The sequence below is a fragment of the Elephantulus edwardii genome, unplaced genomic scaffold (assembly GCF_000299155.1).
Source record: "Elephantulus edwardii isolate Elephantulus edwardi_28Jun2011 unplaced genomic scaffold, EleEdw1.0 scaffold00029, whole genome shotgun sequence".
NCBI classification, from domain to species: domain Eukaryota; kingdom Metazoa; phylum Chordata; class Mammalia; order Macroscelidea; family Macroscelididae; genus Elephantulus; species Elephantulus edwardii.
In genome coordinates, this window is record NW_006399779.1 from 6,972,567 (window position 1) to 6,999,918 (window position 27,352).

Genomic DNA, 27,352 nt, shown 5'->3' on the forward strand with positions numbered 1-27,352 from the left:
AACAACAACAACAACAAACCCACAGTGTAAAACTAGAGTAATGTATGCTGCAATGGTAAAAGTATGTGTCAGCTTGACTGGGCTATGATTCCCATTGATTTGGAAGTTACATTATGGCATCGTCTTGTACTTACGCCATGATGTAGCTATCCTCCATTTTTCAGTAGCTTTCATTTTCCCAAAGCAATCTGATCTTTGGAACTTAGTCATGTTGTTAAGTGAGGAGAAAGAGCATAGTCTAAGACAATGAAATTTCCTACTATTATGAAATATTTGACAAATATTACAGGTTCAGCTGGTGATTCTTGAGATAGAAAATATTTAAAAATAAATTACAAGAGACTGTGTGTGTACATGTGCTTATGCATGGCAAAGCTGCAATGCAAACCATATCAACCATATGTTTACAACACTGCAAGTTACATGTATCCTGTCTCCTGGGTGTGTTGTAGAGTTCCATTACTGCCTTTATGGTTAGTAAGCCGTTTATGTCAAAACAACCTATGACCACTGGTCTTATACTCACCAGCAGCATCTTTCATATTCCTCTTATATTAATAAAAGCATGAAAAAATGAAACTGGACTTCTGTCCTTTTTCCTTACTGAGTGAGTCACTTTACCCTCAAGCCATGCAGGGATTTGAAAGAGTGATGATTTAAACATTCACTGCATTAACTAGCAACCAAATGGGGAAATAGGTCACAATTCCTATTATGCAGGATTCTGAATGCCAGTCACATTTCTAGCCAACACCATCATTTTGAGTTCTTACAAATATAGCTAATGATGTATACTCACTTTTCCTTCCATTTAGATTAATCACTGATGATTTATTCTTTCAGTTAGGAGCAATACATCATTATGTAGAGGAGGAGTACAGTCATTTAAATTGTTCAGTGACCTTTAGCACACTATTGTAAGTCTTTGAGTCTCAATTTCCTTATAAACAAAGTGTTAAGAGTAATAGTGCCTATGTGAAAATGTCAAGGATTTTCATTTCTCTTAGAACTACAGTCAACACTCATGCAAGCAACATTCAAGAAATGAAATGGTGTATTGCATTAAAGAAATCTGCTGTGGAAGACTTTTTTTTAAAGTCAAAAAGAACAAGGGTGTTTAAAGACTAATGCTTAATCCAAGCATTAGTATTTTCAATTGCTTCATATGCATGTGAAAATTGAATAATGAAGAATTGATGCCTTTGAATTATTGAATTAGTACTAAATACACCATGAATTGTCAAAACAACAAACAAAATCAATCTTGAAGTAAGTAAATCCAGAATGCTCCTAATAGGAAGGATGGTGGTGATAATTTGTACATGTTGTCAGCAAGCGTTGGTTCCTGGAAGTTTTGTTTTGAAAAGTGGAGGGTCAGTGAAAGAGAAGAAGATATTCAATAAGATGAATTGATGTGTATTGATTGCAATAGTGGATCTAAGTACAATGTGAGGATGGCTTAGGATTTAGCCAGCTTTGTTCTACTGAACATAGATAGAATTGGGATGAGTTGGAAACAGCTCAATAGCATGAAACAGCAATAGTATATAAAAATTGCAATAGAATTAAATTAGATAACACATATAAAGTTCTAGAAAATGTTCTTTACATATGACAGAAACTCAGTGAGTTTAGCTCCTATCAGTTTCTTGACTCAACTCAATGCCCTGAATCAGAATTGTGGGGTTTTTTTTGAGTGGGTTTTTGGAAGCTGCAAACTGCAAGAGAGGAGAATGCCCATTTTTGTGCAGCATATCTACTAGTGCATCCAAATGCCCAAAACAGAGTCATTTATGGGTTATCAGTGCAATTTCTTAAGGACTATGCGAACAGAGCACCTTTATTAGTTTATACATATTTTAAATGTACTGTGCTTAACCATGGAAGCTCTGGTGGCCGGTAGTAGGGAGCTGTGCTGCCAAACTGAAGGCACACAATTAGAATCCACCAGCTGCTCTGTGGAAAAAAGATGGGCAGTCTGCTGTGCAATTACTACCTCCGAAAAATCCACTGAAGCATCAGCTATGGTTCAGTTCCGACTCAATGGTGCAGAACAACAATTTGCTTAATCATATATGAGGCATTGTGTTAAAACTGAAGAAAGAAAGCACAAAAATGAATGGGACAGTCTTTGTTATGTTATTTAGAAATCTACACACACACACACACACACATACACACACACATATGCTAGTGATTACTACAAAAAGCAGTTAAAATAAGTATGAAATTGTTGTATACCATTGAGGTAACTACAACTCCTAGCAAACCTGTTAACAATGGCTCACTGAATCAATCCATTTCATCCAAGATCTTTCTCTCCTGAACTAACTCTCTACCCTTCCAAGCTTAATGGCCTTCTCCAAGGACTGGCCCTTCCTGACAGTATGCTAAATTTATGTGAGATGGAGTCTCAATAGCCTTGTCTCCAAGGAGCAACCTGGTTTCACAAACAGGTCAGACCTGTTTGTTCTATTGGCAGTTCATGATATGTTCAGTACTCTTCTCTAACACCACAACTCAAAGCTATCAAGTTTTCTATTGCAATCTTTATTCACTGTACAGATCTCAGATGCATAGTATGCAATCAGGTGTATCTTATTCTCTAGACTCATATAGTTGCTTTTTAACACTCTGGAAGGGTCCATGACAGCATGTTTTCCCAATTCAACTCATTTTTCATACCCTGAATGCTGGTGTCAAAGGTGTTGATTATGAATACAAGCAAAATCAAATCATTAATAACTTCAATCTTCTCTCCATCTATCGAAATGCTGCCCATTAGCCAAGTGGTAAGGATCTTTGTTTTCTTGATGTTGAGATGCAATTCATATTGAAAACTGAAGTCCTTTATCTTCTGCAGCTAACTCTTCAAGTCCGCCTCAGCTTTGGTGAGCAAGGTTATGTCATCTGCATAAAGCCGGTTATTTATGAGTTTTCCAATGCTGATACCACATTTTCTTCATAAAGTCAAGCCTCTCAAATGATCTGTTCAGCATATAAATTATAAAGGTACATCTCTGACATGTTTTTTGAAGCATGCCGTCTTCCCTTGCTCTGTTCAGACAATAGCTTTCTGGTCTAAGTATAGGTTTTGCATGAGCACAATCAAGTGTTCTGCAACTCCATTCTTCTCAATGCTTGCCACAATTTATTTTGAGCCACATAGTCAAATGCCTTTTCATAGTTGATAAAACTTAAAGAGACATCCTTATCTGACATCAACAATGATAACATAGTGACACAGCCTCTTCTAAACACAGCTTGTATTTCTGGAAGTTCTCTGTCAATGTACTAGTCATTTTGGACAATCTTCAATTAGAGTTTGCTTGCATGTGATATTGTTCAACATTTTCCACTTTCAGTTAGATCACCTTTTTAAATTAAGTATTAAATAGAAATTTAAAAGCATATGTTAAATTACTGAAGATATTCAAGGTGGCCAATTATAATCATGTGCTATAAAATCCTTCTTACTGCAACTTCTTAAATGAAAAACCATTATTAGTTTAGTTAAATATTTAAGATAAATGGAATAGAAGAAATGTAAATGTCTGCAGAAATCTTTCATTAAGTTCTTTTTTATCAACTCTGTTCCATATTAGATGCTCAAAAAATATTTTATTAAAGAGATAAATAATTAATTGTGGTTGACTCACAGCAAACTAATTAAAATAGAATATATTGCCAGTCCTTTTACCATCCCCATGATTGTTGGTATGTTTGAGTTCAATATTGTGAATTCATTGTACTAGGCAATCTCACCAATGGTCTCCCATAGCCTTGTTTTCTCTTTACCTCATCTATCATGATGTCTGCTCCCATGATTGACTCATTGTGTAATGTGTCCCAAGTAAGTGAGTTAGATAATGCCTTGTTGTGGTCCTTAAAGTTTTGTTAACTTGTTTTCAGTAATAGATAATTCAACTTTCCTTCCCAGTCTGCCATAGTCTGGAAGATTCACTGAACCCTTTCCATCACGTATGACTATGTTAATATTTGAAATACTGGTAGCATAACTTCTGTTGTTATAGTAGCATCCAAGTCAAAATAATATCATAAACTCTCAGATGTTTTGGTAGGGAAGGAAACGTAGAGTCTAGTACCCTTCCTATCTTCTCCTCTAATTATAAGGAAATATAGCAGTTATTTCGCTCATGCAAGGCTACACAGCTAAACAAACTATGTGGAACATAGCCAGTTTTTAAACCCAACTCTCATGCCCTTTCACTTCATAATGTTGCATGTCTGAAAGATTCATTCCTACAGTTCTTACTATTTCTCATGCTTCCTCTTGTCTCTCTTGCAAGCGCTGTTTTGACTGACTGCAGGATGCCCTACAAGCTTATTTGATGAACTGTTCTTTAAGTTCCAGCCCTTCTCATCTGGAAACAGAGTTTAAAATCTGGAACCAGGGAGCCAGCTGGAATGCTGCAGGCATCATTCCTTGCACGGACACAGCAGATGGGATCACTCCATGCCTTCTATGTGTGGTTAAGTGGGTAGCAGGGTAAGAACCCTGGACACATGAAGGATCTCATTTAAAATATTTCTTAGAACAGCAGGAGAAAGGAATTTGAATAGATGTTGTAAATGCTGCCTCTCTGCTGGTGTAAAAAAAAGGACAACAAAAAACCGAAAAGTCTATTTCTAGCCCCAAATGGCCCTCAGCTAAATGCATGAAAACATCAATCAAGAGAATCATTCAAAATCAGAATTGTATTCATTGACTAGGTGACTATGACCTCTTTTATATCCCAAGAAATCTTAATCTAGTCCCAATTAACCTAGTCAATCACACATAAATGTAATAATTTAATAATCATATGTTTCTATTTAAGTTCTTATGAATTATACAATTAATAAGGCTTTTTAGTTCTACAATCACTGATATATACATTAAGCATTAGGAACTGTCAGTTATTTTCATGCCAGTTTTCAGGATTAGAGCTTCATCTTGAGGTTTTAATCATGTTAATAACCAGAATGGACCTCCATATGTCCATATGAAATCATCAGGTTTTCTTTTCTTTTTAAGTTCATTGTACTTTTCATTCATATGAAAATCAACTGCCAGATGTCTAGTTAGTCTCTAGGATTCCTTCCAGTTCTCAAATTTTGTGCCTATCTTAGTTATCTAGTGTTTCTATAACAGAAATAACACAAGTGAATGGTTTCAACACACATATTTATTCTCTCACTATTTACGAGGCTAGAAGTCTGAATTTAGGATGAGTGCTCTAGTGGAAGACTTTTTATTTCTGTCAGTTCTTGGGGAATATCATTGTTTCTTTTCAATCTCTACAGTCCTGGAGTTTGTGAAGATCTCCATGTTTCTTAACATTGATCTTTACTTGGATCTGGGAGATTCTAAGCTCGGGAAACTTGGATCCAAAGATCATGATCCACTTCTGACTCTTCTTTCTTGGTAATAGGCAGGTCCTTACTTCTCTGCTGATTTCTCTCTCCTTTTATCTTTTTTACTATGAAAGGTGATATAGACAACACTATTTACATAAGGTCAAGACTGTAGCCTGAGTAAAGGTATTACATCTCACCTTACAATTGGTTGACTGATCAAATAATGTTGTATCAATGTTAATTACATCATTACATAACTGTCAAACCAGTGAGAATCTATCTAGTTTATACAGACTTTGAGGGGATACAGTTTAATTCACGACAATGCCCCTATTTAAGCCAGCACCTTCTGCATACACTAATTGAATGGAGTAAGTATGTCCTCAAGTTCACAGAAGCTAAAACACCAATTTTCTTTATATGACTTTAGTGGCTCTGAACTAGAATTGAGGAAAAGTCTCTGATGTTTAATTGTGTATGGTCTGGTTATGTGTACGAACAGTTAAAGTCTGTGCAAGCTTGGAAAGAGGTAGCACATAGTACATGCAAAATTCCACCAACTGGTAGATAAGGAATGACCACAATGCTCAAAGTAGGTTGCCAAAAATGTTGAGAGAAGAATTAGTTGAGTTATGAAGAATGAGTCAAGGTAAATAGTTCTAAAATAAGATTGTTTGAGAAGTTCAAAATGATAAAGGGGCAGGCAGGGATAGACAAACACATAGTTAAACAGAATGGGAGTAGAAACTGTCAAGGGCCTTCATGATGATGGATGCAAGAAACAAAACCCAGCTAGATCTAGAAGATAGGTCTTGGAATTTAATCAATAGTGGACTTGGAGATAAATCATGGTTAAAACATGAACTAATAGCAGAATAGAGTAGAATGTAGCTCTGATTGACAGGATTCAATAAGTAAAAGAGAACATTTATATGCTGCTGGTAGACACATTTTACTACAGTGTACCAGATAGATAGGTCTAGAATAAACTAAAAGACAATGGAAAATAGAAGGTAACCTTAAATAGTAGCAACACTTAAGTCTAGAGAGACATAATATTCAGAAAGATATGGTACCAGAGCCCAGGAGTTAGGGGTCATACAAAGGGATTTTACTAAAAGATCTGTACCAGCAGAGAAGCACAGCTACTGACAGAAATGTTTTAGGGAGCAGGAGGCATTGGGAAAGGCATTCTGCGTTCTTCCTCCTCCTGGATCCTCAATATTTTCTCAGGACTGTCACAGGCTGAACCTCACAGGTAAACAGCTGGCAAATATATTTGGGAAATGGTAAAAGTTTGTCCTTTGAGATTAAAAGCAAGTCAGATTAACAGGAAGGGAAGAGATTTCAGAGCAAATGACAGAAAATTGGCAGAGTGAATGAGACATCAAAGAGCAAACCAGAATCTAAAGACATAGATTTGAATATTGAACCCACAATAAAGTGCTTTCAGACAATAAAAATATTACAAGTGAACCCCTTGTGGATTCAAGATCAGAAGATGAAAGTAGGATGATTACCTTAAAGAAGCACAACTTCAATGTAAAAAATAGAGGCAATTTAGAAATTCCTGTAGAGATTTCCATGCAAAGATAGTTTTGAGCCTTCATGATAATGAAGATGATGATGATAATGGTGATTGGTATCTAATAAGTTGTACATAGGTTTTTACTCTTTTGTAAATAAGATTTTCAAAGGCTTAGTATATATTTCAAAAGTAGATGGACAATTCTTCCTAGTCTGTCTTAATTTGGATGCTTAGCTTTAGAACAATAACTGACAGACAAGCATTTTACCAAAAGTAGTAGATGAAAGACACTTCCCCTTACAGAAATAATCAATATTTTCAGTGTTTTCACATCCTGGCATATGTGTGTTGTTTCATCCCTTTCTCTACTACTTCAGGCTCTCTTGCACTTCTGTCTGTCTTGCCCAGAACCTCCCTCCCCCAGCCACCCATTGATGTGATGGCTTAACCCACAAGTCACTTCTGTGATGTTTTGTGCCTTGCACTGCTGCTGGCCTCTCATCCTGATGACTGTTTCGTGTTTAGGAAAATTTAAACCCAAATCTCATGTGCCAGCTTTAGGGAAGGAATTTTATCTGAAGCAGTATTGGGGAAAGGTACTTGTCCCTGAATTTCTGCCCCAGGACTGTCATCTTGTCACTTGGTGTCTCTGCTCTTCCTTTTGCAACACACTTCTGTCACAACATAATAATTTTCAAGGTGAAGGCTAGATCTCCTTTAGTCTGGTGTGAAATCTATACTCTGACCATCAGGCAGTCCTCAGAACATAACAAGGAAACACTGCATGGTTCAAAATCAGGAAATGAGTACATCAGAAATGTGTCCTGTCTGCATACCTTGTCAATCTATATGCAGAATAGAACATTTGGGAGGCTGGGCTTTATGAGGAAGAATGTGGCATCAGTATTGGAGGAAGACTCATCAGCAACTTACATTATGCAGATAATACCTTGCTTGCTGAAACTGAGGAAGATCTGAAGTGCTTGTTACAGAAGGTCAAGGACTGCAGTCTTCAATATAGAATGAAGTTCAACATCAAGAAAACAAAAATTCTCACCACTGGGCCAAGTGGCAGCACCATATTAGATGGAGAAGAGACTGAGGTTATTAACAATTACAGCTTTTTCAGCTCCACAATCAGCACTCTTGGCACCAGCAGTCAGGAAATAAAAAGACAAATTGCACCAGGAAAATCTTCTGTCAGGGAACCCTTCAGAGTGCTGAAAAGCAACGATGTCAGTTTAGAGACTAAGGTTCATTTGATTCAGGTCATATTCTTCACAATCATTTGCTATGCATCAGAGAGCTAGACAACGACTAAAGATGATAGAAGAAGAATTGATGCCTTTGAGTTGTGGTGCTGCAGAAGAGTCTTGAACATGCCATGGACTGTCAAGACAACTGATGGTCTGTCTTGGAGAGGGTGAAACCAAGTTTCTCCTTGGAGGGTAGGATTTTGAAACTCCATTTCACATACTTTGGGCATGTGGTCAGGAGCAACCAGTCCTTGGAGAAGAACATCGTGCTTGGAAGGAGAGACAGTGCACAAGAGGAAGACCCCAAATACAGTAACTGAGGCAAAGGGAGTAGATGTGTTGGAGTCAATGAAACTGGCTCAGAACAGAACAGAATTGTGGCACATAGGGTTTCTATGAGTCACAGGTGACTCAACGGCACATAACAACCATAACATATTAATTGAGTATATAAATTCACTATCTTTAATTCTATTCTAAACATAGCAACACTATGTTAAAGACAGAGTAAAACCATCCCCCAGGGTTCCAAGGCTTTACAGATTTATGAAAGAAGATTGCCACACATTACTCCCTCAGAGCAAAAGGTATATTTAAACTGCTGACTGGTTATCAGCCAAATGTTTTAACTAAGAAACCTCCAGAGCTTCTCCAATTTATTACCTAGTTTGTGGTATATACTCTTCTGGGCTTCTTTAGCTATAATATCTCTAACATACATTGCAAAATAGTATCATCACTATACCTAACAATTGGTAAAACTGAGCACAGAAAAATTAACAAACATGGCAAAGGTAGGACAGTCATTAAAATCAGAGGTTAGTATTTCAAGTCCAGTCTGTTGATCCTACACTGTAATTAATTATTTCAAATTCATACGTGGAAAGACAGTAAATGTAGTGACTAAACACATCAGTGTTAAGGTTGCTCTTGGTGATGTGTGCCTTTAAGTCAGAACCAACTCATAGCTGATCCTGCAAAGGGCTTTCAGAGGCAGTTAATCACATGAAATTATCCATCCTTCTCCCACAGAGCAGCAGGTGAATTTGAACAACATACTTTCTGAAGGTAAGCCACTATGGGCTCAAATCCCAGTTTGTCACTAACTGCCTTTGTTATTTAGTCTTGCAATAACAGCAACAACCACAAAGTTGTCTTTCTAAAAGACAGGTTTTTCCTTTCTTTCTTTCTTTTTTTTTTTTTTTTTATTACTTTCCACAGTTTTAGAGAATAGAAATCCAAGTCAACTCCACAATTTAAGGTAGGGCCACTCTGTGCTGATATTCCCGGTAGTTCCTTGGCCTTTGCTGACATTCCTGGGCATCTGGCTTCTTGCTCTCTCTGCCCTGTGTGTCTTTGTATATAGATTCTACTCTTTCCATAACACAGAATTAATTAGGTTTAAGAATCAGCCTACTAATGACATTGATATAACAAAAGACAAATTTCAATTTTAAGTAGAGCCACAACAATAAGTAGGAGAACTCAGATTTTATATTTATTTTGGCAGAGCACAACTCAACCCATTGACTGAATCACTTAGAAATCCAACATTTTGCTATTGTTGCTGTAACAAACTATCACATAAATAGTGGTGTAAAATAAGAAAAAATTTATTTTGTTACAGTTCTGGATACCAGTAGTCCAAAATAAATTCTCCATGGCTGAGATTCAAGTATTTCTTGTTAATTCCTGATTTCTGAAGGGATAACCCTTGCCCCTTTCAACTTCTGTTGCCTGCTGTTGTTGTTGTTGTTATGTGTTGTCAAGTCACCAGAAACTCATAGTGACCCTACATACAACAGTTCTGAACCCTGTCCTGTCCTGAGTCAGTCTCACTTACCCCCATTACTCCAGTTGTCAATTGGTAACTGTATCATTCGATCTCATCCAAGGTCTTTCTGTATGGCATTGTCCCTCCATCCTTCTTACCATGATGTCCTTCTTCAAGGATTGGTCTCCTTCCCAAATGCTCTAAGTATTTGAGACAGAGCTTCAAAATCCTAGCCTCCAAGGAGAAACTTGGTTTCACTCTATCCGAGACAGACCTGTTTGTTGTCTTGGCAGTCCATGGTATATTTAAGACTCTTCTCCAGCACCACAACTCAAAGGCATCAGTTTTTCCTGTCATCTTAAGTCATTGTCCTGCTCTTTGATGCATAGCAAGTAATTACAAAGACTTTGGCTGGGTCAGTCACACCTTACTCTCTAGACTAACATTGTTGCTTCTCAGCACCAAGGAGAGATCCTTGACAGCAGATTTTCCCAGTGTAATTCATTTTTTTATTTCCTGGCTGATGCCGAGTGTGATGATTGTGGAGCCAAACAAGCTGAAATTGCTAACAACCTCCATGTCTTCTCCATCTATCCTCGTGCTGCAAATTGACCTAATGGTGAGAATCTTTGTCTTCTTGATGTTGAGCTTTGATCCATATTGAAGACTACAGTCCTTGACTTTCTGCAGCAAGTGCATCACATCCTCCTCAGGGTTAACAATTGTTAGCATTACTTAATTAATGACTATATTACTTTGATCTTTGCTTTTCTCATGATTTTTTTACTCCACCCTTTTTATTCTTCTCATAAAACCACTTGAGATTACATTTAGAGCCAACCAGATGATCCAAGATAATGTTCCCATGACTAAATTTTTAACTTAATCGTATCTCCAAAATCCTTTTTCCATATAAAGTAACAGGGATTAGATGTGAATATCTCTGGAGATTGGACGAAGGAACATTTTTAAGTCTACCATTATTAAGTCTACTACAAAGAATTATTTAACCTTGGTTTTCAAATTCTTGAAATTAGATAATTATAAGGTAGAATTTGTTTGCCTGAACTCCACAGCAACAAATTAGAACATGAATAACAAACAATATTCAACCTCCATCACTATTATGAAAGTTTATTAAAGTATTACACAAAAGATCTTAAAACAATAAAATAATCATTCACTAAATGTGCATTGTTTTTAATTTTCTTCCCACATTCTAAATGGGTATGATACTCTCCAGAAGAAAGGATCACTAGAACATACATAGACTATGTAGAATTTTTGTTGTTTTGGTTATAAAATACCCAAAGCATGGCACAAACATTGTTAAGCCATAGTTATTTGATAAACACATACTTCCATCAAGGAATTGGATCCGTTTTTTAACTAACCAAGTAGATGTACTGCTTTGGAAAAATTAGAAAAAATGTAGGACAAAAAATTAGGATGTCTGGGATTTAATTGTTTGATGCAAATTCACCCCACAATTACCTTGATTGATGGTAGTCAAATGGCATTCAATATCCACTCAAGCTGAAATGAAGGATTATGACTCTATTCCTCTGCACATAAACACAGGCAACAGAGTTAGCTGAGATTAGGGAGGAAGTTACCTACTTCATGTAAGTTCTAAATCAAACATTCAAGTTTTGAAAACATCATTAAATGAGGACATACAATTTAATTGAAAAGGGAAGTATATTTTAACCTTAGTCAGTAACAGTTAATACTAGAAAACCTGCAAAGTCAAAATTTAGTTTATTCTGGTAGAAGCAACTTGATTCTATTGATCTGAGTCTTCTGTTTCCAATTACAAACTTGGCAAGCCTGGCTACAATACAGATTTTCAATACAGATTCTGAAAAGTACATCTTATATGTACCTGCTCGTGGTGACTAGTAGTTAGTTTTTGCTTGATTCATCCCATAAACCAAAATTGGATGAATATTATATATTAATAAATCAAATGACAACCAGTGAGGAATGGTTGAAGATAGGCTTAATAGGTTAGCAGTGGACTGGGGTTTATGAACTGATTTTTCAGTACATCTCTCTCTTTTTGTCTATATACAACCCTTATAAAAGGATAGTCATTGATCCTATGACACAATAAAAATGTGTAACTCCCTCTTTGAAAATTAATAACTTACTTTTATTTTCTATTTAAAACTCTACCTCAAGAGGATAAAAAATTCTAGTCAGAATGACTATTAACAGACAATATTTCCTTAATCCAAAGCTTTGTTTTGTCTCATATTTTTGTTTACACAATTTCTATATGCAAATAAGGCACATGTATCACCAATCACTCACATTGCTGTAACATCTGGTGTATTCCAGTAGCCAAAACTGTCTGCTTCCAAGACTGGTTAAAATTCCTGATGCTTGTAAGTGAAACATTCCTAATGCTTATAAGGAGAGGTTTCTAGTAGCTTTGTGGTAAGGGGCTGTGCTGTCAAAATAAAGGCTCATGCTTTGAATCAACCAGTTGCTCCCTGAGAGAAAGATGGACAATCTCTTCCCATGAAATTTACAGCCTCTGAAAATCCACTGGAGGTCAGCTCTGAGGCATACAACAACAACAACAACAATGCGTCTAAGAGGTAGCTCTGGTGGCTTAGTGATAAGGAGTTGCATTGTCAACCTATAGTCATATGCCTAGAATTCACCAGCTGGAGGGAGAAGGATGGACAATCCCCCATATCATTTATTATCTGAAAACTCACTGAAGAATCAGTGATGGGTTGGTTCTGACTCGATGGTACGTGACAACAATGCATATAAGGACCACTGTGGTACAGTTGTTAAGTGTTCCACTGTTAACCAGTGTCAGTGATTCTAACCCATCAGCCACTGACTGAGGAAAATAGGGATAGTAGTCTGCTTCTGAAAAAAATTACAGCCTTGGAAGCTCTATGGGGCAGTTTTATTCTGTCATAAAGGGCCAATAGGAGTCAGAACTGACTTGATTCAATAACAATCAATAGCATAGGTTTTAATACATGATCAAAACACACTCAATGCCACCCACTCAGTTCTAATCCATAGTGACTCTTCTTTGTTCTGAGGCTGTTAGTTGAAACTAGAAGAGACAGTCTATCTTTCTTCTATGAAGTCACTGATGAATTTGAACCAACATAGATGTGCAGCCTTTGAGATAACAGTGCAACTGGCTAGGGATATTGATAACATCCTCAGCTATCAGAGATTGAGAGACATTTCTTTTTGGCATGGAAGTCATTTGCTTATACTAGACATCAGCTTCATAAATTAGCATCAGCCTATATTGTTGTTGTTGTCTACGGTCAGGTAGGAGCGACTCATAGCTGACCTTCCAGTTTGTTTTCAGAGGCAGTTAATTGCACAGGAAGAGACTACTCATCCTTCTCCTGGGGAACAGCTGGCAGCCTCAAACTGCATGCCTTCAGGATTACAGTGCAACTTCTTCCCATTAGATGTAGGGAAGAAAAATGAATTAGCTTTGATCTAAAATCAAATTCATCTGGAGGTTAAAGATGATCAGTGAGCTAGCTTTCTTCTCTTCTACTTTGCTTCTGCATCTGAGGCCCAGTTGCTGAAAGTAGAGAGCTCTTTAGAAAGCAGAAGACATGTCGCCTTCCAGTATGGGAACTAATTTTAAAGTTGCACCTCTTATCTGAATACTATAGTAAGATAACAGCCTCTGTGTACGCTGGCACTGATCACTTGATGAATCCACTTAGCTGAACCCTGTTCTACTGCCAGAAAAGGTGTGTCAGAGGGAGCTGAGGTAAGAAAACCTCAACGGAGACAGAGAGAGGACAGGGGTTATCTTTTCTCAGGTAAATATATGGCTTTGTATTAGTATAGTTCCTGGAAGAAAGAATGATCAGATATAAGGGATTTTCTTTTTTGAGAAGCAAACAATATCGAGACTAAAAATTCAATATATTGCAGCAATTTTGTCTTTTAAGTTTTCTTCTGGTTGCCACCTAACCACCTCAGCGACACAAATTTCCAACATTATGGCTAAAATGCCTATAAAAACGTTCTCCAAAGGAACTATCAGAGAAACCAATGCCTGTGCCAAATTTGTAAAGGAAATTCACTTTTTGCTTCTAGTACTGAAAAGATTTTCATCCCTCTAAGATTGGTTTCTTTTGAAAGATGCTTAGGTTCTTAATAAATTGTGCCAATCCTCATTAATTTCTCTCCCACTTTGCCTCTGCTAAAACCTGAGGCTCTGATTCTTGCTTCCTACTGGGTGAGTGTATCCAGCATTACATTATTTTGTTTTTGCACAAAAGCTGTTTCTGCACTGAAAATAAAATGTTCAGACAGCTTTTGCCACTACAATGCAAGATCATGGGCTGGGGATTCTTGTTTTATCTATTTAGCTTCTTAAATTCTTCTCAGCTGAATCATCATAATCATTCTTTTAATGCTTAAGATGAGTTATACAAATATAGGCAACAGAAAGAATCATAAATTGTATGCCCATGGCCCAAAGATTTATGCCTATAAAATACTTGGGCAATCAGAATACGAACAGAAAAAATTCTGATATTTATATAATAGTTATCTGCAAACTGTCTGCAGAATTAAAATTCTCTGAACTCATTGGCCACTAAGAATCCTCAATTTGAAGTCTCATCTTAGGACTCAACTTTGAGCATTGCTAAAAGAGAAGCAGCTAATTTTAATATTTCATATATGCTCATTTAAAAATGGATAATGGTGAATATTCTGTTTGTGGTTTTTTTTTTTTATTCTCCGGGAAACACTTTGATGGCTTCTGATGCTTTAATTTCAAAGATGTGATTTTAAAAACTAAGGTCTGTTTTATCCAATCCATGATCTTTTCAGTCACATCCTATGCATGTGAATGTAGGGCAATGAATTAAGAAAATTGAAAAGAACCCAACTTTGCCTTTGGATTGTATTGGTGAAGAGTATTGTACAGTGAAGTGTACTTAATATGCAAAATACTGACACAAGGACAAACAATTCTGTTTGGAGGAAGTGTGATGAGTGTGTCCCTTAGAGACAAGGATGATTAAATTTTGTCTCACATACTTTGGTCATGTTTTGGTCAGTCCTTGGAAAAAGATGTCTTACTGGGACAGCTGGATGATCAGGAGAGGAAGACCACCATGAGATGGATTGGCATAGTGACAGGAATAGTAGACTCCAGCATTGAGAAGACTGTGCAGATTTTGTAGAATAGGGAGAAAGTTCAGATTTTTTGTTTATGTGGTTACTATGCATCAGAGTTTACTTGATGGTATCTAAGAAGAAGAAGGAAGAAGAAAAGGAAGAACACACTTGCAATTTCTAATGCTGAGAGAACTGAAGAACAAATAAAAGTCTTGCATAGCAATACTGAAGAGTGCTAGGTGCAAATTTTAAATGATCAGGAAGCATTAAATGACAATGGAAAAAATACACAGAGCCACTGTACCATAACGAATTGGCTGGCATGGAACCATTTCAGAAAGTAGCATATGATCAAGAGTCAATGACAATAAAGGAAGACATACAAACTCCATTGAAGGCATTGGCAAAAAAATAAGGGCTCGGGAACTGATAGAATAGCAAGTGAAATATTGCAACAAACAGATGCAGCTCAAGATGTGCTCACCAGGTTACACCAAAAAATTTGTAGGATAAGCTCCTGAACAACTAACTGGAGGAGATTCATATCCATTCCCATTCCCAATAAGTGTGGCCCAAATGGATAAGGCAGTTATTGAACAATATCATTAATATCATATGTAAGAAAAATCTAACTAATGATTATTTTAAAAATGGCTAGAACAGTACAGAAATGGAGAACTACTAGAAATTTGGGCCACAATAAAAGAGGTTGTGGCACCAATGATATTATTGCTGATGTTAGATGATCTTGGCTGAAAGCAGAGAAATACCGAAGGATGTCTATCTATATTTTATTGACTATGCAAAGGTATTTGTGATGAAGGTGGGTCATAATAAATTATGGCTAGCATTTAGCACAATGAGAGTCCCAGAATACTTACTTATATTCATGAGAAACCTATTCCTAGATCAAGAAGATGTCAGAACAAACAAGGGAATACAGCACAGTTCAAAATCAGAAATGGTGTGCATCACAGAGGCATCCTTTTTCCATATCTATTCCATCTATCTATCTATATCTATCTATCTATCTATCATCTATCTATCTATCTATCTATCTATCTATCTATCTATCTATCTATCATCTATCTATTGTATCAGGATTGGATGAAGATGCATCAACAACCTGAATTACACAGATGACACACTCTGGTTAATGACAGGGAGGAGGACTTGAAGCACTTGCTACAGAAAATGAAGGACTATAGTCTTCAATATGGATTGCATCTCAACATAAAGAAAATTAAAATCCTCACCCTAGGCCAATAGACAACGTTGTGATAGATGGAGAAAAACTCAAAAAGGTCAACAATTTCATGTTATTTGGACCCAAAATCAATACTCTGGTACCAACAGTAAAGAGGTCAAAAGACTAATTGCATTGGGTCACTATGTTATCAGGCATATCAGCACAATAGTAAAGAGAGAAAAAAAAAAGGCAATTTAAAGACTAAGGTGAACCTGAACTAAGCCATTGCTTTTCTAATACTTGCTAAGAGTGTGAATAATAGACAGTGATTAAGGATGGCAAAAGACTCAATGAGGTGTGGTATTGGAGAAGATTATAAAATATCTCATGGACTTACTAGAAAATAAATAGGTCTGTAATGGAGAAAGTGAAAGAGTGCTCCTTTGAGTTAAGGATGGTTAAACTTTCAACGTGTTGTAAAGAGGGAGCAGTCCTTGGGAAATGACATCATGTTTAGAAAAGTAGAGGATCAGCATAAGAAAAGACCTTTAATGAGGTGGATTGACATAGTGACTGTAAAAATGAGCTCAACTGTGTTGCAAATGGTGAGGACAGAGCAGGATAGGACAAGGTTCAGAGATGTTTTCATGGGGTCACTATGAGTTGTAATCAACTCAATGGTATATAACAATAATAGCAACAGTAGTGATGGAAATCCAAAGAAATGTTTAATCATATAGGTCATCTTTGTAATATTCTTCGAGCTTCCAGGTATGAACCATAGCACTGAAATGCAAGAGAAATGAATGAGTTAAATTATTTGTATCCTTTAATCACATAACTTGCCTCCAAAAACTCTATGAACTTTGATAACTTTGATAGTTGTAGATATACTTCAGGCCTTTTGTTCATAGGGTCACAATGAGTCCTACTCAACTTGAAGGCAATCAACAACAACAACAAATCACATAACTTGGCAGTGAGAGTAGAGAGCTTTAGTGGTCTATTGGATAGGTTGTTGCACTCCTCACCCAAAGGCAGGAAGTTCATATCCACCAGCTATTCTGTGGAAGAAAGACTTTGTAGTTCCTGAAAACATAGTAGATGGTCAGCTGAGTCAGTTCTGACAGACAGTTGAGTGTCAATGACTGTATTCATGCAGGGGGAAATAAAAGGAGAGAGGATGTTTTTGCAAGTGGTTGATGTTTCCATTTTAAAAACTATTAAGTCCTCAGATTAGTGTAATCTTCACTTAAGTATTCTAAAGAATAAGTCAAAACGTCATTTTCCCAATTGTCTAATTGGTTGCTCATTGTAGTCTTCTTTTCGAAAATTATTTTAGGAATGTAAAGATTTACATTATTTTATGTTTGAAAGGTGTTTTTTTTTTAAATTTAGAGAAAAACTATATTCAGGTATTCTGGGATACTTTTCCTTGCCATATTTCTATTTTATAGGTGAAAAAAAATTTCATAAAAGGACTGGCAGTCTTTGATGTCTGAGATGACGAGGCTGTATAATTCTGATGTAGAGTAACTATAATTAGTACCATCCTTTCCAAAAATACTGTTTCCTCAATTCACCATCCAGGTAAATTGGAATAGCTGCTAATCCTACTGATGTTTCCTACTGTGTTCTTTAGTAACTCAAACCAATAAAGATAGGCAGACTCAGTGCTTATTTATTGACCGTTCCAAAATAACTGGGAAAGGTCATTATTTTTGTGGTTTACAGCACCTTCTACTCAGTATTATAGTTTCAGTGATTGGCAGCATAGCGTAAGAGTAATTTATGCTTTTAGCAATGGCAGTAGCTACCAGATTTATGTAGTTTATGGATGAAGTTCAAAATCTGTAGTTTGTAGTATAGATTATACTTTAAGGTAAAGAAAACAAAAATCCTTACACAAGGACCAATTAGTAACATACAAAAAGTGGAGAAAAGATTGACATTGTCAAGGATTTCACTTTACTCGAATGTATAGTCAACATCCATGGAAGCAATTGTCATATAACATATTACATTGGACAAATCTATTGCCAAAGACTTAAAGTGCTAAATATTTTTAAAAAATTAAAGATTGATATGTTCCTAGTTCAAGCCATGGTATTTTCATTTTCTTCATACACATTTTGAGCAATTTGGGCAAGGAATAAGGAAGAGCAAAAAGAATTTATTCCTTTAAGTTGTGGGGAATAATACTGACCGTACAATGAAGTAGGAGAGAAAGAGGGGCAATCTCTTCCAGTAAGATTCATAGCCTCTGAAAACCCACTGAAGGTTTAGCTATGAGTACGAGTCAGTGCTGACTTAATAGCATATAACAACAGCATGCCATAAACTATCTAAAGAACAAAAACTATTTTCTTGAAAGAAATGGAGTCATATTTTTTTCTTAGCAATAAAGGTTCAAATTTTGTCTCACATGTTATTATGATAATATTATATATTATCAAGAGGTACTAGTCCCTAAAGAAGGACATCTAACTTGGATAAAACTGAAGGGTAACCAAAAAGCAGAAATATCTTCGACACAGGAAGACCTTGAAACAGCAGAAATTGTGAGAATGACACAGGCTCCAGATTTCCTTCTGTTTTACATAATATTTATATGCATTGAATCCTACTTGACAACATCTAAAACTAACGACTAGAAATAGTGGCTCCTAATTTTTATTTCAAAAGAGTTGGTCTATATGCAACTATACCAGGAAGTAGCATATGATCAAGATCCAATGTCAATGAAGAAAGAAGATCATATATCCGGAAAGCATTGGCTAAAAAATAAGATCCCAGAAATGGATGGAATGTCAGTTTACATGTTTCAGCAAAATGGAGCCGAAAATCTGCTCTCTAGTTTATGGCAAGTCACTTGGAAGACAGTTAGTTGAGAAACTGGTTGCAAGAGATTTATATTTGTTCTCATTCTTAAAAAAGGTGACCCAAATACAATGTGAAGATGATTGAACAATATCATTAATACTGTTGTTGTTGTTGTTGTTGTTGATCGTCACTAAGTCAAGCATGACTCATAGAGACTCCATGAATAAGAGGCCTGAAGCTTTTCCACAACCATCACCATTTATGAAAGTTCACAGTTTCCAGAGGCATGCTGTTTAGAAAGTGAATGCCACTCTTGCTTCCAAACCTATCTTAAACTGGGAACTCCACAAAACACTGTCCACCACAGGTAACTATTATGGCATTTGATACCCCAGTGGCACAAGGTTCTGCATCACAGCAAGCCCAGGTTACCACAGTATAGGATATTTACAGAAGAGTGCTGTACCACTCAGAAGAATGTTCCTCCAAAATATAACAACAACGGATTTTTAAATACAAAGGCCCTCCTGGAGGTTTTGTTGACTCTCAACATGAGGCTTAAATTAAAAAAAAAAAAAAAAACAAAAACACACACAAAAAAACCAACAAACAAACCAAAAAACCCCAATATAGTGTTTCTTGTTACGTGTCATTGAATCTCCTGAGATGTATACTAACCCTATGTATGCAGCTCTGAACCCTTCCCTGTCCTGATCCAGTCTCACTAATTCCGTCACACCAAACCCCATTGCCCCAGATACCACTATAAATCCATCTCATCCGGTGTCTTCCTCTCCTGCACCATTCCTCTTCCCTGTTGAGAATGATGTCCTTTTCCAAGGACCAGTCTCTCCTGGACGACATGACTAAAGTTTGTGAGGTGGAGCATCAAAATCCCAGCCTCCAAGGAGAGACTTGGTTTCACCCTCTCCAAGACAGATTGATTTGTTTTCTTGGCTGTCCATGGTTCAAGACTCTTCTCAGCATCACAACTTGAAGGCATCTATTCTTTTTCTGTTATCCTTAGTCATTATCCAGCTCTCTGAAGTATAAAAATTAATTAAGAAGACAACAGCTTGGACTAGGCACACATTTGTCTCTATATTGACATCGATGTTCTTCAGTGCTCTGGACAGGTCCGTGACAGCAGATTTCCTCAATGGAATTTGTCTTCTGATTTCTTGACTGCTGATGTCAATAGTGTTGATTTTGGAGCCAAGCAAACTGTAATTTCTAACAACCTCAATATCTCCTCCATCTATTATGGTACTGCCCATTGGCCCAGTGGTGAGAATTTTTTGTCTTCTTGATGTCGAGCTTCAATCCATATTGAAGACTACAATCCTTGACCTTCTGCAGCAAGTGCTTCAGGTCTTCTTCAGTTTCAGCAGGCAAGGTTGTGTCGTCTTCATAATGTAGGTTGTTGATGAGTTTTCTCCAATCTTGACACCACAGTCCTTCTCATAAAGCCCTGCTTCCTGAATTATCTGTTCTGCATACAGATTGAAAAGGTATGGAGACAGGATACATCCTTCCTGAAATCCTTTCCTGATTTTCAACCATAGAGTGTTTCCTTGCTCTTTTCTGAATACTGCTTCTTGATCCATGCATAGGTTTTATATAAGCACAGTCAGGGGTCTGGGATTCCCATTTTTCTCAAGTTTAGCCACAATTTGTTGTCATCCACACAGTCAAATGCTTTTGCATAGACAAGGAAATACAGATAGACATTCTTCTCATACTCTCTGCTTTCTGCCAAGTTCCATCTGACACTGGCAATAATGTCTCTAGTGTCACGACCTTTTCTAAACCCAGCTTGTATTTTCTGGTAGTTCTCAATCAATGTACTGTCCCAGTCATTTCTTGATAATCTCCAGAAGGATTTTGCTAGGGTGTGATATTAGTGATATTGTTCAATAATTTCCACACTCTGTTGGATCACCTTTTTTTTGGAACAGGAATAAATATGTATCTCCAGTCAACTGGCCAAGTAGTTGTCCTCTAGATTTCTTGGCACAATTTGGTGAGCACATCCATGATAGTATCGATTTGCTGAAATATGTCAATTGGTATTCCATCATTTCCTGGGGTTTTATTTTTTGCCAAGAAAGATAAAAGATTGACATTTTCAATAATTTTATTTTACTTGGATCCACAATCAACACCTAAAAGCAGTCAAGAAATCAAAAATATTGCATTGGAAAAATTTACTGTCAAGGACTTCTTCAAAGTACTACAGAACAAGCATGCCAATTTAAAGATTAAAGTACACTTGATCCAAGGCATGGTCCTTTCAATAGCCTCTTATGCATGTAAAACTTGGACAATTACTTAAAAGGACTAAAGAATTAATGCCTTTGATTTATGGTGTTGGAGAAGATTAGTGGACTTCCAAATGAATAAATAAGACTGTTATGGAAGAAATGCAAATATGTCTGCACTGGAGAAAGTGAAAGCATGGTGCTCCTTAGAGGTCAGGATGGTGAATCTTGGCCTCTCATACTTTGAGCATGTTGTCAGAAAGTAGAGGAGGATAGAAAGAGAGGAAGATGCTTAACTAGATGTCTTGACACAGTGAATGGAACAATTGGCTAGAGCATATCAGAGGTGATGAAGCTGGTGCAACAGAGGGCAAAGTTTAGATCTGTTGTTCATAGGATCACTGAATTATAGATGACTCAGTGCCACCTAACAACAATAACAATAAATGTTTATTTCACCTTATAGTTTTCTCAGTTTCCATTGTCCCTTTGGGTTATCTTATATCTTGACATGACTGCAGTGAAAGGGTCCAGAAGGCCTTAATTCCCTTGGATGGACTATGAGGTCAGGGTCATATCAGTAGAAAGGCAGCGAGAGAGAACAGAGAACTTGTGAAAACAAAGCCAAAGACAAGGAGTCACTCTCTGTCAGTAAGGTGGGGGGCATTTAATCAAAGACTTGAAGAACAAGTCCCTGGAAGAAATCGATCTCATTCTCATTGTTATCAAAAAGACAAAGATGATGAATCTCTGCTGGGGGTATCTCTTAATGAAGAGGTCTTGAAAACCATGCATGTTTAGAAGTAGAAAGAAACAAGCAGCCCAGTGAACTATGTTCAAGGCATCCATTGCCATTTGGGGCTATAATAGCCATGTTGCCTTGGGCATTGAGTGCTCTACGGCCATCAACATCAGTGGGTCTCATTTATCTAGTCACATTTTCTCTGAAATTTCCTCTGATATTCACCGTTACTGGAACAAGATGAGCAAGGTCCACTTTGCTCTCTGCAAGGTAACCCATCACTGCCATACTAGTGTGTTTCATCTTCATACCTCAAAACACCAGCATCATCTCTGTCCCTACGCCCAGGGATTTGCTGCAGCTGGACAGAATCCAGAAGTGTTACACCTCAACCAGGGGCTGCATGGCTATCTGGGCAACTTCGCCAAAACTACTTTTGATGTCGTCTTCAACACCTACCCCCCACCCCACAGCTGGAAAGAGAGCCCAAGTCTCAATATCACAAAGTCACTGCCCATCTCATAAATATCCACACCAAAGTCTTCTTGCAAAGCACCCAGGCTCCAGCTGTGGACACCATATACAGGTTGTTGGGTAAGAGAATGAAAAGTGAATTAATTTGGGGAAAAAAATGAACACAAGCCTCTCACTTTAAAAGCTAATATCTACTTGAGCCAAGTCATGATATTTTAAACTGTTTGATAATTTTATGATAGTTGGCCAATGAATAACAAAGACCAAAGAGGAATTGATGTCTTTGAAATGTAGTGAAGAATATTGAATATATCACACATTGCCAAAGGAAACAAACAAATAGGACTTGGAAGTAGTACTGCCAGAGTCCTCCTTAGAGTCAAAGATGATGAGAAGTACTTATTAAGAGTGTCTATTCCAACTGTCAAATACATCCAGAAATGTACAATCTGAACAGGATAAAATTGATGAACAAGACCTTCTAAAGATTAAATCTCTGTGTGCATCAAAACCTTTTCCCAACAGGTTGTTGAGTTTTTACTATAGAGTATTTACTATAGAGTTTTCCTCTTCCCAGAATCTGAACCAAAGTATCTAGAATACCTGATAAATATCCTAAAATCCTCTTTATATGCTCCCTACCTACCTTTGCCCTATTTGTTTCACAGATTAAAATTGTAACCCAGAAACAAGACTGAATATTACACAGTAGTCCGTGACATATATACCAGAAAATCCATTGTGTGCAGTGCTAGGATTAACATGTCCTAATAGAAGTACATGGCAAAATATTAATCCAAGCCAAGATCAATGTTTTCAACTGCTTTTTTTAAAAAAAATACAGTTTGTCACATGAGCCTGGGAAAGCTCATTTCCTGGGAATAGTTAATAAAACAACCAAGTTACTTCCTGAACTACCTAAAAAATACAAATCCGACTTCTCCCATCCTCCTACATTTCAAATTAAATCCAGAGTGCCCATATTGCTACTGACAATGTCAAGAATTTATTTTCAAAAGTAGCATCATAAACAAATTTGCTCTTGAACAATAATGGCTGCAGGACCTCACATCCAGTCCAATCAGGCCTCCCTTCAAAAAGATCAAGTGACATTCACCAAGAAAACCACGAAATCTTTGAAAAATATACACTTTGGTTATAGGTATGATACAAGTCATCTGAGACCAGCAAATCTCTCATGCTGCCTACTGCAACTTTCATTATACACTAATACACAACGTGCTTTTTCAGATTCTCCTTGACATGAAAATTTGCTGCCATAAAGGAGACTTTATTGTAAGTAAAATTAAAGACTACATTACCCAGGAGAAGAAAATGTACCCATTGTTACTGGAAGGAAGAATTTTCGTTTACTGTGAAGCTGTTTGTTCACATGAAGCTTTACTTACGTTGTTTTTATTTAGCTAAATAACCTTTGCTGTACTTGTTATTAGTTCTATTCTCAAACGGGTAAATTGAGTCCTAGAAAGGCACAGTAATCTACTTAGAAGAAGAGCATGGGTAGTAACGATGGTTCTGAAAAATGTGCCGTTTTCTCTGATGCTAATGCCAAAATATTAATAGAATCTCAAACCTTAAATAGGCTGCAGAGCCTTGTGGAATCCTTGTCCCATAGTAGTAGTGTTGTAGCAATTACTATGCAGCAATGCCTAGCAAGTTCAACAACCGCATCTTGGCATAACCTTCCCACAAGAAAAAATTCTGCTTAAATCAGAGATCTTTCTACCTAGTTGGTGGCTGACTGCATTCCACAGAATTGACAATGCAACATCTCACCTTACTAATACATTCCAAACATTCTTAATTCTCTGGTCACTATGGAAAAAAGCATTTCAAAAACATGCATATTTCTTCCTTTGGTGTACCACTCTGTTTTCTTCTTCCTTCCAACTAAAGCTGCCTTGGTTTGTTGTTACTTATTTGAACATTGCTTTTCTGACTCCACATGCCAACCCCATCCCTTTACCCAAGGGAAGGTTTGTGCATTTTCTTTGTTTCCCCTGAAATAAAACTTTTTCAAGGTTCTTTGATTTGTTTCCTTTGCTTCTGTCCTGACTGAAACAAGCTTCACACTTCGGATGCAACAGTCTTTGATCTTAACTAGATCGGCTCTCTCAAACCATCTAATGAGATGTTGGGTTTGGGATAAAATGGAAAGAAATAAAAAGTCGATGACTTGAAGAAAAAAGGGAAATATTCAGAAAAAGGTTGCCTTGTCCTTAGAACAGTTCTCAATTAATATTTATTTAAAGCCTGCCGGGCACATGAGATGGAACTCATCAAATAAAAATATGATGTTCAGCTAACTGGATTATTAGTACTCTATTAAATTCTACTTTTAGAATCACAGAATATTAAAAGTAGAGGGAGTTTAAAGATCATTGACTCCAACCCTGACACTTTTTAAATCATCAGATATTTTAATGACTGGCTGAGAATCACACAGTCAGTTAGTGCCAGAACCAACATGTGTAGCTCAAATGTTTTTCGATTGCAGTCTAGGAGAATTTCAAGAATTTTTTTACAAAGGGAGCAAATAAAAGATGTAAGATAGAGACATTTTTGTCCTTCCAACCCTCTGAGTACATTTGAACTGCCACTCTTTGGTTAGCAGCCAAGATTTAACTGTTGCACCGCTGTTATTGTTGTTGTTAGGTTGTCGCTAAGAATTACTCATAGCTGTTTGCTTGGCTCCATGGTCAACACTCTTGGCACCAGTAGCCAGGAAATTAAAAAAAAAAAACGTATTGTGATGGGAAAGTCTGTGGTTAGGGACCTCTCTAAAGTACTCAAGAGCAACGGTGTCTCTCTGGAGACTAAGGTCTGCCTGATATTGCAATCACTTGTTATGCATCAGAGTTGGACAATGACTAGGGAGGATAGAAGGAGAATTGATGCCTTTGAGCTGTGGTGCTGGAGAAAAGTATTGAATGTACCATGGACTGCCAAGAAAACAACCAGATTCATCCTAGAGAGGGTTAAACCAGGCTACTCCTTGGAGGCAAGTATTCTGGGGCTTCATCTGACATACTTTGGACATGTTGTAAGAAGAGACAGGTCCTTGGAGAAGGACATCATGCTTGGTAGGGTAGAGGGAGACAGTGCAGGAGGGGAAGACCCTCTATGAGGTGGATTGAATCCGGATGGGTGTGTCAGAGGCAATGCAATTGGCACAGGATAGAGCAGGGTTTAGGGCTGTTGTACATAGGGTCACTATGAGTCGCAAACGACTCGACGGCACATAACAACAACAACAACCACCACCCTATGAACAACAGATCTAAGCCCTGTCCTACCTATCTTGTGCCATCTTCACAAACTGGCACACTTAAGATCATTGCTGCAGTTACTGTATCAATCCATTTGGGTGAAGGTCTTCCTTTCTTTCCCAAACCCTCTACTTTTCCAAGCATGATATCCCTCTCATAGACACAGCTTCTCTTAGCAACATGCTCATAGCCTGTGAGATGAAGCTTCTTCCACTTTACCTCCAAGGAGCACTCTGGCTGCACCTTTTCCAAGACATACCTGTTTGTTCTTTTGTTTCATGGGATATTCAGTATTCTTCCTCCAACACTACAGCGCAAAGGTACCAAGTCATCTGTCAGCCTTATTCATTGTTCAGCTCTAGATGCATAATGAGTAATTGAAGAGTATGATTTGGGGTTGGTTGGAGAATGGGATAAGAGTGGATGGATAATGATTTACTGTTCATGGGACTAGATGAAGGAAAGAAATGTTAAAAAGCAATATATTATTAGATATTAAACATATGACAATGGTCCAGAATAAGAAGTACATCATTGCAAAGAGGTTGGGGGGGGAGGTGGCTAATTGTACAACAATGAATGAATATTTTTTTTAAAAGTGAACTGGAGGAGGGGTAATGAAGGAAGAGGAGGTAAAGTGTGCAACAATGAATGAATGAAAGTCTTACATTTCTGTAGAGTTTCATTAAAAATCAAAATTAAAATAAAAATTTTATTTAAAAAAATAAAAAGCTTGAGATGTGAAACAGGTTCACCTTAGTCCTCAAACTGACATCATGGCTCCTCAATAATTTAGAAAGCTTCCTAACTGTGTATTTTCCCAACACAACACATCATCCAATCTTCTGAAGCTGGTACCAAAGGTTTTGATTGTGGATCCAAGAAAAATATACTTATAACAGTTTGAATCTTCTCCCCATCTATCATGATGTTGTCTAGAGGTCCAGTGATGAGGATTTTTGCTTTCTTGAAAATGAGAAGCAATCCATATTGAAGGCTATAGTTCCAGATCTTCTGCAGTAGTCTCTTCAAGTCCCATTCACTTTGAGCAAGGAAGGTTGTTTCATCTGCATAATGAAGGTTATTAATGAGTCCTCCTACAATCTGATGCCACATTCTTCTTCAAACAGTCTGGTTTCTCAAATAATTTGCTCATCATACAATTGAATAGGTATAAAGAAAGGATGCAACTCCTGACCTACATCTTTCTTAATTTTAAACCATACAGTGTTACCTTGCTTTGTTTACATGACAGTGTCTTGGTCTATGTATAGGTTTGACAAGAGCACCGCCAATTGTTCTGGGATTCCCATTCTTCTCAGTGTTAGCCATAATTTGTTATGATCCACAAACTCAAATGCCTTTGCATAGTCACTAAAGCACAAACAGATGTTCTTCTGGTATTCTTCGTTTCCATCTAGGATCTATCTGATACAACTTTTTTCTGCCATCTTCACTCAGGTAGAAGCTCCCCCACCTTTGACTTCAGGCAGAGCTGAATCATGGCCTCAGGGT